A 16,334-nucleotide genomic window follows, 5' to 3' on the forward strand; every position below is an offset into this window, starting at 1 on the left:
GTGTTTATTCGTGTATAATTACTGTTGTAGAGAGAGAGTTGGTGAGGCGGTAGGGTTAGGGTTTAGTGGCTATATAAACTAAACCCTAAGGAGATATCAGTAAGATACAATATCACGAATCTCTTGTGTAAACTTGTTTGCTTATCATAGTGGAAATCATCATGCCGTTGTCGCCGTGGAGTAGGTCTCACCAACCGAACCACGTAAATCTGTGTGTTCTGTTCTTGATTGTTCTTTACTATTCCTATTGCTTGTCTTGGGTTAGTTGTATTGTTCACATTAACCCCGAGTGGGCATAACAGTAGAGATACCATAACAAAACTTCTGAACAATGGACACTGTTATATGATCAATATAATTGCCTTCAACTATATCTCAGTTCGACGAAAAACCTGTTACAACAATTAATGTTTATTTTCTATTACAATGGTGATAGCTTAAACTTCTAAAGACTACCTCACCGTAAACTAACCTAATTCAATTCTTCTCCAGACTGGTGTTGGTCCCACTATCTTCTTACCGATCCATGAGAAGCAGTCAGTTACTTTATATGTTTGTGGACACTGAACAATAAAAACTTTCTAAGAGTATTTTGTTGAGTAAACTGACAATATTCAGTTAGAAAGGTATGTATCAATGTGGTCATCCCTACTATTTAATAGTCCAACTGTCATTGGTTGATCTTTATCGCTATATAGAAGTTTAGCCAAATTGATTTTTTACTTCGGTCCAAACAAATTTGGGCTCATATCAGATATTATAATTGTATAAGGTTGGTTATTGTGGAATCTTTTGCATTTCTAATTTGAAAATCAAAAAACTCAGCTTCATTTTTATTTGTTCTGATTTAGGTATGGTTGTATGAATAAGTAGAGAAGATATTTCATGGTCGTAATTGAGTTGTGGTCATTAATCTTAGCAACTTTATAAGATACTAATTCCAACCTCTTATATATGTTCCTTTTCATGCTCCCCCTTGTCATTATTCTGGTTCTATCATATATAAGTTATATCATTTTTATATGTCAGAATCAGTAATTAGAGAAAGAAAGAAAAGTCATAAGAAGTTCAATAATGGGAGTTTGAGGAAAGGAGAAACCTAAACATTTTTTGGGTCTTCTCCTCCCATACCATCAAAACAAATGCAGAGCAATTCCTTTGAGAAAGTAGGTCTTGTTTCTTTTTTTCATGTTTGTGAATAGTTAGTTTCCCATGCTTCAGGAAAGAAAACTTTCTTCTATCTTTCTGGTAAGGATTACCTTCCTCCCGGTAAAGGAGTAAAAAAAACATAAAAATGAAGATGGATTGTCAGGGTATAATTTACTTGTGGATTCTTATATGATTAATAGAATAAGCATAGCAGCTACATGGTTTTGTTTGTGAATTTGCTCTCACAGTTTCCTCCCACCCCAAACACTGAATAACCATAGCCCATCACATACTACCCATGTTCGGACACTCCCCGAAACGATGTGGCGTTTGATGATCAATGCAATCCATACTTATAAGTCCCACATACAGGCATACACATGTATGTATTTGCTTTAGAATGAATTTTTTCGTTTCTATGACAAGATTTGTTTTTCAATCCTTTGTTTTGTGCAGGTTGGTATAGAATTAGGATATTTACAATTACTGGATGATCTATATGATTTCCGGTCAATTGTTGCATCGTTCCCCATTGGGGTTGTCTCTGTCAGTCCACTAATAAGCAAGGCCAAATCATGAGTGCACCCCGTCCACCCTTTCTGCAGAAGGAGAAGAAGATCGCACTTTGTACTATGATATTTGAGAGAAGAATATCTCACTTTGAAAGAGGTTTTAGGGAGTTCTATGACTGTGTACAGAGAATTTGTTTCCTCTTATGATGTCTCTCTTTCTCTTAGTTTCATATTCTTTAAATGATTTTTGGATGCTAGATATGACTTTGTGCTTTATCTTATATATACAGGAATTATCTCAAAGTAGGTAAAAGCTCAAGGTTCATTCACATAAGGGTATATTTTGCCTTTTTGGATGTATTCAGTCTGAAATTTCATATTTGTGGTCAAAGTAGATTCAGAGAGGTTTTCATGAGCAATCAAATCCAATTAGTTCACCATTTCCAATTACTGTTTGTGGTCATATTTGTTCCGCTGGCTTCTCAAAGGTAAATCATTTCCAATTATCCTTTGGTCTATGTTTTGTTAGTTAAATTTTTTCTTCTTTTATCTCTGATCTATTATTTTTTTAGAAAAGTGTTTCAACAAATTTGAAAGCGAAGTTCAAATTGTGCTACATAGTAAATTTCCTCATGGTATTTGTCATTGTTGCTTGAAAAGTGTTTGAATTTATGTCCAGGTAAAAATGCAAAATTGATTATGTTTTTAACTTGACCAATAAGAGTTGAGGAGTCCACTAATGAGTTAGCTGCAACGAGTCAGTAGTGTCTTCTTTTAGTATAAAAAAACACCTGTACAAGAATTTCATGGCCATACTGTGTTGGTCCAACTCTAATGTGAGCAACACTTTCACATAAAACTAGCAAGCCATTGAACATGAATTTGAGACCATTCTTTTGGGCTAATGGTTATATTTAATAGGGTTCAGATGGAATTACAAGATGTTTTGTAACCATGGCTGGGGAGTGACTATATTAGTTTAAAATTTAATATATGCTATAATATGTATGGTGTTTTATATAAATGTTTGTGCCATATGGCACAAGTTGTCTCCAGAAGACGACGACAAACCAAACTAACAACGACAGAATTAGTTTGATTTTCGCTATCTCTATCCAAACCAAGCTTAACTCCTTAGCCATCAAACTGTCCAAAAGAAACAAAGACGTATTCGGACATATTGAGACTCATATCAAAGAACTTACCAAGATTATTCAGAGTGTTCAGGATCAGAAATCCTATCATAACATTCTCAACCAGCTTGAGGACCTCTACCATAAACAGGAGAGCCTCTGGAAATAGAAATCCCGTAATGCCTTCATTACTCTTGGTATCGCAATACGAAATACTTCCACTCTAAAGCGAGTAACCGCAACAGGAAATACCTGATTAACTCTATTAAAAGAAATGATTATTCTTAGTCTGATGACCCTACTGAGATTGCCAATATCTTCTCCTCCCATCCGCTCAATATCTCTACCTCTGCAGGCACCCACCTCTCTAAAAACCTTCTCAACCTGTTCAATACCCAAATAAACCACTCCCAGAACGACATCCTCACTTCTATACCGGCAGAAGAAGAGGTCAAAACTGTTGTTTTCTCCTTGAAACCGGATGCGGTTCCTTGCCCAGACGGCTATCCTCCCTTCTTCTACCAAACCAATTGGGATACAGTCAAAAAGGATTTACTTGAGATGACAAATAAATTCTTTCAGACTACCCTACTCCCTCCTTAAGCCAATCACACTCACATTTGTCTGGTCCCTAAATCCAAAAGCCCCCAATCCCCGGCCAACTTTCGACCGATTAGCCTTCTCAATACCACTTATAATATAATCACCAAAATCCTAGCTAACATGCTGAAAAACCTACTCCCTGATCTCATCTCTCCGTTCCAAGCCGCTTACATACCTGGTAGACAAATCACAGATAATATTATTATTAGCCAGGAACTGATTCACTCTTTCAAGAAGCTTAAGGGTCCCAAAAGCTATTTTGGCCTTAAATTAGACATGTCCAAAGCTTTCGACATAATTGAATGGAGTTTCTTCAAAGGTATTATGGGAAAATTGGGATTCACTCACCACTAGATCAGCCTCATTCATAAGGTATCAGCAACAGCATTGAGACCATTCAAAGGTCTTATTGGTGGGAAAAATCCAAAACCATTCACCAGTTAACTGGTCTCAGATATGTCTTCCTCGTAAGCTGGGAGGATTAGGATTCCGCCTTCCTCATCTCGATAACCAAACTTTCATGAAAACATTGGCTTGGAGACTCATCAACAACCCTCAAGCCCCTTGGGTCAAGATCCTCAAAGCCAAATATTATCCGAGAGACCCTAAACCCACCCCCCACCCCCCCAAATCGAGCAATTATTGGTTATGGAAATCCTTATACAAACATTACACCCAAGTTTCTACTCTCATTCTGGGATATTAATCAAGGTACCAACGTCAATATTTGGTATAATTATTGGATCCCAGATCACCCGCCACCCCTACACAACTCCAGAAATGTCAATATCAACCAAGTGGCCCAACTCATTAATCATAATACGTGGAATGTTAACCTTATAAATCAGACGTTTAATGCAGATATTGTTAATGATATTCTCAATATTATTTTGCAGGAACAGAAAGAAGATGAAGTCAAATGGCCTTTAACAAAATCAGGTAAATATTCCATTAGTTCAATGTACTATAATCCTTATACAAACATTACACCCAAGTTTCTACTCTCATTCTGGGATATTAATCAGGGTACCAACGTCAATATTTGGTATAATTATTGGATCCCAGATCACCCGCCACCCCTACACAACTCCAGAAATGTCAATATCAACCAAGTGGCCCAACTCATTAATCATAATACGTGGAATGTTAACCTTATAAATCAGACTTTAAATGCAGATATTGTTAATGCTATTCTCAATATTAATTTGCAGGAACAGAAAGAAGATGAAGTCAAATGGCCTTTAACAAAATCAGGTAAATATTCCATTAGTTCAATGTACTATAATCCTCGTAATGCAGGAAACCCAACTATTACAGACAGGGTGAATTGGAACTTCATCTGCCACATAAATACAACTCCAAGAATCAAACTATTCCTATGAAAATGCTGCACTAATAGCCTACCAGTCAAAGGTAAAATAGATAAATTCATTTGAAATAATTACAACTGCCCCTACTATGATGATATAGAAAACCTAAGTCATGCATTAGTTCATTGTCCTTATGCTAAAAACATCTGGTTTTACTTTAATATATGTACTGATACTATAACTAATGTCAAAGATTGGATCCTTTCATGGAAAGAACTAGATGAGGATGCTACAAATTTAAATGCTAAGATCATATGGTTCATATGGAAAGCGAGATGTGAAAAATGTTTCTCAGACCAATCTCAAACTCAGATGAACATTATCATCTGAATTAAAGCAACACCCACAAAAACTATGAAAGCAGTGAATATAACGACCAAAAAAAGAAAAAGGAACAAATAAAGTGGACCCCCCCCCCCAGTAGCACCGTTTCTTAAGATTAATGTTAACGCTTCCTTCACTTTTTCTAACAGAAACTGCAAGTATTGGATGCATTATTCATGATGACCAGACTAAGTTCATTATGGCACTATCAGATACTATAAAAGATCTAAACATATAAGATTGTGAATGCTTAGCTATTCATAAGGCGTTGCCATGGGCAAGAGAGCTTAACATCCAACATTTACACATTGAAAGTGACAACATGAACGTGATTAATCAAATCCAGAATCCCAGCAATCCCGTGCAATGGCAAACTCTGAAGCAAATAGATGACATTATGAAACTCAAAGACTTCTTTGCCAATATTATATTCTCTTATACGCCGAGGAACAATAACAAAAAGGCAGACGCATTGGCTAAATAAAGTAGGAAGCACAATCAAAGACGAATCTGGCATGATGTGAATGTTTTGCCGAGCGTTGTTTAGCTCTTGGTTTTCTCCCTCAACAAAAAAAAATGGCAGCCAAATGGGGAATTTATGAATGGTTAACAAATAAAAATTCAGCTCCAATTGTTGATGTGTTTAATCAATCAAAGTGCAGACATGGTTGATTACCACATTTCCTTCCCTCACACATTTTTCTTCAACTGTGCCTGCAGGGAGGCGCTACTAACAAAAATGGGGGCGCCTTTAGAAGTAGCTGAAAGTTAATATCTGTTGTGTTTGTCCACCAAAGAGACAGCGACTCCTAGATAAATTATAGTATAAAGAATGTAGTTTTATAATCCTAACACAAAAATAGAAGACCATCAGTAGTCGAGGGAGATCGTAAAGTGAGAAATGCACAAGAGAGCGGTAGTGTAGGCGGAGGAGCAAGAACTTGAGTGTCTTTCAACAAACAAAAAAAAAAATCTAGAATCTGAGTGGGCTACTGTACAAAAACTGTGTCCTGGTATTGATAACACTTCCCCAGATCGATCATTTAAAATATCATCCATCATCTTCCAATGCTACCCTGCTTCATCATCACCAAAACTTTCTCAACTCTGGTCCTATTAAACTTCCAAGGTCGGACATTTGTTTCAAGATTTTAGAAACATGAGACCAATCATTGTTCTTCAACAAATCCCCCAACTCTTTTTATCAGATCCTATAATTGCGAAAACTCATATTAGTTTCTATTTTCCAAAAACAATATAATCGAAGGCAAGAAAAACATAAAGATATACACAAACACCAAATCATTTCTAATTATTCTTTCATTGGGTTTCAATGGAAACACAAAAAGCTCTTCATTCGTCCTTCTCTTGATCAGCGGATACTTTTTTGTCTTGGGTCTGTTCCACTACCAGACTCTTCCACTACCAGACTCATGTTTTCTTTTTTAATTTAGATTAATAAAACTTTATCGTTTCAAACTACCTCATCAAAAACAATACTCAGAACAAAAAATCAATCACTATTAAGCGAACTCAAGAACAAAAATAAATATTACCTCGTACTTCTCTCCACTGTACTCTGCAGTGGCGGCTCTTGCATCTTCCTCGTCGTCCCACTTTTCAATGTTGATCAAACTCCTCAGGATATTAAATCTCGTCATCATCCTCTCATCACTGTCACCAAGAGTGGGATATTTTTTTTCGAAAGCTTTGAATTAATATTAATAAAAAAAGGATTTACAAGTGTTTAAATGAAAAGAAAAAAACGTTACCAAACTAATTCCTCCCGTGTAAGCACAATATCATCATATATCTCATCCTTTGTCCAAGGGTCTCCAAGCGTGGGATCATTCTTTACCTTATCAGTAACACCTTCAATCTGTTCATAGAACGAAAATTCAGCAAGAAAATGTCAATACAGTAAGACCTAGATAGACTAAAGTTAGAGTTCAGGTTTTACAATACCTTATTTAATTTACGAAAACACACAATAGTTTTAGGATAAATAACAGTGTCACTGAGTTCCTTATATGCCTTCCTTTCAACTGGGCATAGATCACTGAATCTCTAAAAGCAAGACACCATATTATCAAATTTGTTCTCATAAAATAATATAAGCCATCATAAGAATAAACTTATCCTTATATTGAAAATATGATACCAGATTTGTATAAAAAGATGCATAAAATAAACTATTTCACCTTGGTACAATAGTATAAAGACGTTAAGACCATGTTTGGCGCGCGGGAATGGAATGTGATTCTCAGGAATCACATTCCAGATCATTGTTGGGCTTGCGGGAATGGTGTGGGCCCGGGAATGCGATTCCCTCAAAAAGGGGTAATAGCAAACCTAGGGGGAGGTGGTTTGTGATTCCCATTCCACCAGAATCACATATATTAATATTTATGGACAAATATATCCTTAACAAAATATCGAATCACCAATTTTACTTTTTGTAGGATTTGGTATTAATAAATACTATTTATGCTTATGAATAAAATTTAATTTTAGATAAATTTCTATTTAGGTTTATGAACAAAATTTTATTTTAGATAAATTTATATTAAGATATTTATTTATTATCTTTAAATTCTAACCCTTTGATGTATCGTATTATTATTTCATATCTACAAATTTGAAAAAGTAATACTGATTTTAATATATAACAAAGTTGATGTGTATATTTTATGCTAAAAAAAAAAAGTTGATGTGTATTTTATGTAGTTTAAGTAAGGTAAAAGTGAACTTTTACAAATATTTACATTCCTATTCTTATAAGAACCAAACACCTAATTAGGAATATGTCAGGAATCAAATTCCGATTCCTGGTCAAACCAAACATGAAACTACGGTAATATGATTCCCATTCCTGCGTGCCAAACATGGCCTAAGTGCTTAAAGACTATTACCTCCCAGAGTTTAATCTGATTTCTGATTTGTTCTTCAGTAGTTTGATCCAATTGTACATAACCACGACGGTAGGAAGCAACATAGTTTTCAACATCTTTTAAAACTATTTGTAGACCATTTGACATAGAGGAATCTGCTCTCTCTTCTTTATTGTATATCTCTTGTGCTTCCAAACATACATAAAATCATTGTATCTTTCCCTATAATTTGAAGAATTTTAAATTTTTGTGAATTTGACATATATAAACAACATGAATCACAAATTGAAACTTATGAATTGAAATAAACAAAGCATCAAACTGAAACCCTAAATCATAACAACCAACCCGACCAGAGGATAGACACAATCACTTGAGGGATAGAAAGAAGAATCCATACCTGGCATGTTTCAATTTAGGGAGAAAATTTCTGGTTAATTTGTCAAACTCTTTATGGGCAATATTTTCTTGCTTTTTCTTTTCTTCTTCATCTTCTTCCGAGTTTGCCTCCTTTTTCCTTTTTCTCGAGCTTTCTGCCTCCATCGTTTCTCTCAGAGGCGTTTCCATCACAGTCGTTTCCCTCTCTTCTTTTAAATGGTGATTCTAATAAATCTATTATATTAAAACAACTCAGTCGGTTATCAGGGGATAAGTCTGACCGTCCATTTTATTTTAGAGATTTGGTCGGGAACACATCTGACGGATAATATAAAATCTGTTTATGTGAATACACTAAAAAAAAGAAGGGTATCTATGTAAATCAGTTAAAATTGGTTAGAATAACTACCCACATATTTCTCTCCTTAATTTTTTTTTCTCCCACAGATTACATCTTAGAAACTACCAACTTTAAAGTAGAAAATCGTGGGAGAGATCAAAATAACTAACCCACTCTCCCAGATCTTCCTAAACAAAACAACAAAAGAAATCTCCCATTATTGTTTTATCAAATATATCCTGTTAGTGATTTTTTATATGTTCTTCCTTCACATAAAATGTGATTTACCGGCAAAGCCAAGAGGGATCTGTCGCGTCCGTAGGACACAGCGGAAACCTAGTCAAATAAAAAGATAGTACTTACAGAGTAATAAAACCTAAAGAAGACTAATAAAACCTAAAAAAGGGTGATTCTAATAAATCAAATAAAAAGATACATTTTTTGCTTATTTAAGTAGAAAAGTGAAAAAGTTAGTGTGGTAACGTGATAATTTATGACTTCACTTAAGTTAAAATTTGACTTTCTTTTAAAGTTTGTTTTTTTAGCTTTTGACTTTAAAGTTAAGTAACTTTTCTTCAACATGTACACAAATTTTACTTTACCGATTTCTTTTATCCGTTTATTTTCGCTCCACCAAACTAACTTTTTGATTTTTTTTACTTATAAGTAATATTTTTGTCAAACATAGTTATGATAATTTTTTACTTTTTTGAAGCAAAAGAACTTTTACTACGAACAAAAGAACTTATACTTTTGGTTGTCAAACGACACCAGAGTAATAAAACCTAAAAAAAGTAATAAAAACCTAAAAAAGACCCAAATAAGTTAAAACATCACTTAAGACCAACATTAAGTTATTCTCGTTAAGGGACCAATTCCGCAGTAGCTAAAAGATGACAGGTCGTATTCGAATAAAGAGGGTAGTATAGCACGGTGACTTGGTGGGCTCTTAATCGAACATGTATATCGTCAATCTCACCCTTTGTCCTCCACGGGGGTTGCTCTGAGTAGTATGAAATTAGGGTTAATATAACTTAAGAATTTTTATCTAGCTCAAATTCATTTAAGTTATTACGAGGAGCCAGATCTAACCCTAATTTTACTCCTCTTGTTTCATTATGAATCGTTGAAACGGGCAAAAATCTTGTCGAGATGGAATCAATAGTTGTACCCTGTGAATTTCTTAAAACCGTTGTTTCTTGACTCTAGATGCCACTGAGCAATGTGTACGTGAAAGTTACTACAAGAGATATTCTTTGCATTTGGAGGTGGAAAGTTTTCATTTGTATGTTAAGATCTCCAGATTACGATATGGATATAAAAGGACTCTTTGTTTTTTCGACTTGTGTTCGTTTGTTTGCAGTATGTGGTCATCCTACTTTGAGTAAATTGGATGGATATTACTCTATATTACTTTGAAATATTGATGGAGACCATCTACCTAATGAGCCACTCGACCATACACAGTCAAGCCCAAGTGAGGTTATTTGACATGTTTCCTAGTTCAAGTAAATCTAGAAATATCTAAACCCTGTAAAAGAGAGTTGAATCTATCATTATTTGATCATCTTTGAATATTATCAATCAAGTTTATTAATAATCAAGTTCATCATTTTTATCTTTATTTTATTAGTTTATTTAGTTAGTTTATCATAGTTTTAGTGGTGGATTCCATTACTTTATCGCTTCCTGGCAACAATCTACAGTTTATCTAAAGACTAATTATATAGGTTTGCATGTTGCAAGTCTTAAACCAAAAATTTCGACGTATTTCGACTGCCTTCTAAAGTTTTTCCATCCAGTTGTGATTTTATTTGGTTTATCCGAAGTGTTGAACTGAGTTCTAATATTTGACTTAAAAGTTCGGCTTGTCGCTGGACATGGGGAACTGGAAACCTATCCTTTCAAGTGACTATATTACTTAGGTAGCACCCAATTGTAGCCATAGCATAAATCATAAATGTCATTCCAGTTCGTCAAGGTCATGAAATTTTTGTCAGTGCCTGTCCTTTGGGGCCTTTTGATAATGTTTTTGTTAGATTTCTGTAGAACTTTTAACATTAACCTAATACAGAAACATATTTGATCTTGCCTAAATTAATCATCATCATATAATGAAGTAACAAATCCAATCATATTAGAAATGTGTAAATAGTTACATACCTTTGTGTAGAGAGATAATCCAATAGAATAATCCAAATCTCATTTCCCTTCTAGTCAAAACCAAAGTGAGTAATAAAAGAGTCTTCACCTCTCTCACCTCTTTTAGCAAAAGAAAATGGGTTTCTGATAATTGTTTATACGGTTGAGAGGTGGGACTCCCCTTCTTTTAAAAGTCAAAAATATCTTCCAACTATCCCACCCATAAAGGGAAGTGTAGGAATAAGAGGTACACAAACCAATAGGGAACTGCCAACACACCCTAGTAGTTAATATTAAATCAGGAAGCAACATTAGACTTAGTCAAATGGCTTATCTCTTTCCACTTTTGCAGCAACCAAAAATCCCAGTAAAAAGTAGTGTTGTATTTGACCAAAATAATTTTATTTAATAGTAGAAGAATAAAATGGATTTTGTCAAAACTTTTAAATTAAATAATTTACATTCTCCCACTTGGTCAATACAAACACATAGTTGTATTTTGTAAAAGTAATAGTATGGGATTTCCAATGTTGTTAAAAAAGCAGGTGGTCACCCTAAAGTTAAAAGGTATTTGCTGCATTAGTGTTTATTTAGAGATCATTCCTGATAACCTTCACCCAAATTAAAGAATACCACTAATATTGGATCATGAAGACATAATACATTCATTTTCGATGCAAAGGTCATTCCATGGTCTCAGTGCTAGTACCATTAATCTTTTTGAGCCATCCTTATACTTTACGGTGGTTATCAATATGGTGTATTATGGGCTACGCAATTTGCGTTCACATTATTGTCCAAACTTCATGTAACCACATGTGCATGTCATCTTGATATTTTACATCATCCGCTATGTGAATAACCATAACCTTATATCCAAGATGAAGGTCTTTTTAAAAAACATGATGTCCTGCCATGTTCAGCCCAAGTTACTTCCAGAGCTTAGATAGAACTCATTGGGCTACTAATTAAATATACTCTACACGTGCAAATTTATTCGTAATGTAGAAAAATAATATTTATTTCAAAAAGAGAATAAACTACAATTACTCCCACTGATAAACTCAAACAAATGACTCTACAACTCCCATAAGTAATACAAGTTCTTTATAAACCTTAGGCGGAAGTCCTTGAGTTAATGGATCTGCAATCATGAGTTTAGTTGAAATATGAGGGATGCCAAATGAGACCTTCTCGAACCTCATCTCTCACATAGAGATACTTGATCATGATATATTTGCTTCTCTTAGACAGATTATCAGTCTCTACAAACCTTACAACAACAGCGTTATTACAATATATTTTCATCGGTCGATGAACACAATCTACTATAGACAACTCACTAATAAAGTTCTTCAACCATACAACATGTTGGGTAGCCTCGAAACAAGTAACATATTCTGCTTTCATGGTTGACGATGTAATTAGTGATTGCCTGGCACTCCTCCAAGATATTGCACCTCCCGCAAGCATAAAAATATATCCTGAAGTAGATTTCAAACTATCTCGACAACCACCAAAGTCTGAATCAGTGTATCCACAACCTTCCAGGACACCAGAATTTCTGTACACGAGCATGTAATCTTTTGTTCCTTCAAGGTATCTCTAAAAACCTTTTTTAACTGCCTTCCAGTGAATTACTCCAAGATTCTTTTGAAACCTTCCAAGCATTCCGACTATAAAACCAATGTTAGGTCTGGTACAAATCATCACATACATCAAACTGCCAACCGATGATGCATATTCAATAAAATTAACCTGACGCTTTTCAATCTCATTTTTCGGGCGTTGTTGTTCGTTAAAAACATCTCCCTTCACAACCGGCACATCTCTTGGTGCGCAATCCTCCATTCCAAATCTCTTTAGAATTTTATCAATATAATCTCTCTGAGATAAACACAATACTCCAGCATCTCTATCTCTTTGAATTTTGATTCCAAGAACATATGAAGCATCCCCAAATCCTTCATGTCAAAGCTTTTCGATAAGAAACGTTTGGTTTCATGCCACAAATGGATGTCATTGTTGGCTAAAAGAATATCATCCACACAAAGTTAAGATGAATCGACTCCCACTGATCTGAAGGTATATACATCTATCCATTGGATTTTCCTTAAATCCAAAATCTGTAATTACTTGATCAAACTTCAAATACCACTGCCTTGAGGCTTGCTTCAACCCGTAGATCAATTTTTTCAGTTTACATGCCAAGTGGTCTTTGACCTTTTCTATAAATCCATATCTTCATTTAGATCTCCATTAAGAAAAGCTGGAGAATCTTTCTTTGAGACTGGAGAGAATGTTTTCGAGTAATTAATTTCCCCCCTTTGATTATATCCCTTTGCCTACTAGCCTAGCTTTGTACCTTTCAATATTTCCTTCTGCATCTCGTTTTGTCTTGAATACACAATTGCACCCAACCATCTTAGCACCCTCTGGTAAAGGTTTTAGTTCCCAAACACTATTTTTACTCATGAATTCAGGTTCTTCTTTCATAGCTTCCTTCCATTTTGTCGAACGATTACCATTCATAGCTTCTGAAAAACTTGATCGATCATCTATATCAAGAATATCTTCTGTATCCAAACAGGTATGGTAATCATCATATATTGTTGATTTTCTTCCTCTACTCGATCTCCTCAATGGTACAGGATCATCAACAGGAGTTGCTACTTGTTCTAGCTCATCAGGTTGAGCTGCTACTTGTTCCAGTTCATCAGATTGAGCTACTACTTGTTCCAGCTTATTAGGTTCATATACGGCAACTTCCATTGGTGTAGCTTCATCGACCCGTGGGAGATCAACTAAGATACCTGGTAAAATACCAGTTGAGTTATCTATAACTTCTTTGAAATTTGAACTTTGATGATTTGAACTACTACTGTTTTGCTCAAGCTCAAAAATTTTAGCATTATGCGTCTCTGCAACCTGTGTTGTCCTTGTAGGACAATAAAACCTGAAACCCTTGGATCTCTCTGGGTATCCAATAAAACGACATGTTACAGTTCGTGTATCTAATTTTCGAACATTTGGATTATAAAGCTTTGCCTCTGCTGGATAACCCCAAACTCGTAAATGGTTCAAACTTGGTTTTCTTCCAGTCCAAAGTTCAAATGGAGTTTTCGGCACAGCTTTACTAGGAACTCTATTAAGTATGTAAACAGCAGTTTCCAGTGCCTCGCCCCAAAAACTTTCCGGCAAATCAGAGTGACTCATCATACTTCTAACCATATTCTGATATGTTCGATTCCTCCTTTCTGCAACTCTATTTTGCTCTAGTGTACCAGGAGTTGTATACTGAGGAACGAATCCATTTTCGTGAAGGTATTCAATGAAGTTTCCATGATTCACACCATCTTGATCTGATCTTCCATAATACTCTCCACCACGAGCAGAACGAACAACCTTGATCTTTTGATTTAATTGCTTTTCTACCTCCAAGTGATAAAGCTAAAGGTCTCCAGTGCCTCGTACATATGATGAATAAGGTATATGTATGCATACCTAGAAGAATCATCAATAAAAGAGATAAAGTAACGTTGACCTCCACGAGATGGATTTTGGAGTTTATGTCGACACATTAGACCATTTGGGCAACCAATTGTTGACTTAAATAAAATGTACTAATTAAATAGAAATCAAATTTGTATAATCAAAAGACTTCCTACAAATATGTAAATCATATATTTGAATTTTGAATTTGAAATCTTAGATCTAAACTTAATTTCATTATAAGATAATAGATTTAATTAGGGCATAACCTGGCTCTAATACCACTGTTAGAATTTCTGTAGAACTTTTTTCATTAACCTAATATAGAAACATATTTGATCTTGCCCTAAATTAATCATCAGCATATAATGAAGTAACAAATCAAATCATATTAGAATTATAAATAGTTACATACCTTTGTGTAGAGAGATAATCCAATAGAATAATGCAAATCCCCTTTTCCTTCTAGTCAAAACCAAAGTGAGTAGTAAAGGAGTCTTTACCTCTCTCACCTCCTTTAGCAAAAGAAAATGAGTTTCTGATAATTGCTTTTACGGTTGAGAAGTGGGACTCTCCTTCTTTTATAAAGTCACAAATATCTTCCAACTATCCCACCCGTAAATGGAAGTGGAGGAATAAGGGGTACACCAACCAATAGGGAACTGCCAACGCATCCTAGCAGTTAATATTAAATCAGGAAGCAACATTAGACTTAGGTGTTGTTTGTTTTTTAGAATTTCCATATCTGAAATTTGGATCCGAACGAATTCAGATTTCAGATGTTTGTTTTTTCTATTTTAACAGAATCTGAAATTCGGGTTGAATTGGCTGAATAAGGGACCAATAATTTCAGACTTTAAAACAAGTCTGAAATGGGCTTCCACCATCTGAAAACATCCAAAAGACATATATACCCCAGTGAAATTTAGGGAAATACTTCCCTATCCCCATCTTCATCTTTGCCACCACCATCACTACCACCACCACCCCCACCCCCACAGAATCAGCACCACCAAAACAACCTTTACTGAATCCGCACCACCAAACAACCACCACCACCACAAATACACCACCATAGAAAACACCATGAACACCACCACAAGAAACATCAAGTAAACAACTGCAGGAAGGTTTCCTCGCCGGATCTGGCGAGGGTCATCTTGCACGAAACCCCCGCCAGATCTGGCGAGGGTGTAGCATTCTGATCGACGATCGTATAGAGAGAGAGAACAACAACAACAACAACAACAACAACAACAACAACAACAACAACAATAGTCGTTGGAGAGAGAACAACAATATCAATATTAGAGAGAGATTAAGAGAGCACCAATTGTTTTAGAGAAATGAAGAGCATCGTCTGTTCTTCAGGGTTTTTCATGGGGAAAAATATACGAGCAGTTCCTTAAGGGTTTTTGAAGGAGAAATAAAGAGCACCAACAGTTTTCATGGTTTTTTTTATGGAGATATAGAGAGCACCAACAGTGTTCTAGGGTGTTTTTATGGAGAGATGGAGAGCACCAACAGTTTTCTAGGGGTTTCTTATGGAGGGATGGAGAGCACCAACAATTTTCTAGGGTCTTCTTATGGATAAATGGGGAGCAGTGAAGCACCGGGCGACTTTAAAGAGAAAGAGAAACAGTAATAAGGAAATTAGGGTTTTGTAGTTAAATAAGTTGAATAAGGGTATAACTGTCAAAAAATCAATTTCTGACCTAATAATTCAGAGTAAAAAACAAACATGTTAACTTCTAAAACTATTCAACAAATTCAGATTCAACAAATTCAGATTCAGACACAAAAAAAACAACACCTTAGTCAAATGGCTTATCTTTTTCTACTTTTGCATCAACCAAAAATCCCAATAAAAAGTAGCGGTGTATTTGACCAAAATAGTTTTATTTAATAGTAGAAGAATTAAATAGATTTTGTCAAACATTTAAATACGTAAAATAATTTACAGTTTTGCCTTGTTAAAAATAACTAATCTGAAAGCGATT

At 35.0% G+C, this 16,334-nt stretch overlaps 1 long non-coding RNA gene across 1 annotated transcript; it reads left to right on the forward strand.

Moving 5' to 3' along the window:
• The first annotated feature begins 1,084 nt into the window (after positions 1-1,084).
• Positions 1,085-5,766, forward strand: LOC147568010 (uncharacterized). The gene is made up of 4 exons (XR_015230935.1): positions 1,085-1,531; positions 1,606-4,336; positions 4,609-4,810; positions 5,241-5,766. It is a non-coding gene; the product is annotated as an uncharacterized LOC147568010 (long non-coding RNA).
• Positions 5,767-16,334: the final 10,568 nt, after the last annotated feature.

This window comes from Eschscholzia californica, unplaced genomic scaffold (assembly GCF_041429995.1).
Source record: "Eschscholzia californica isolate CP2 unplaced genomic scaffold, dmEscCali1.0.p SCAF_1, whole genome shotgun sequence".
Taxonomy (NCBI): domain Eukaryota; kingdom Viridiplantae; phylum Streptophyta; class Magnoliopsida; order Ranunculales; family Papaveraceae; genus Eschscholzia; species Eschscholzia californica.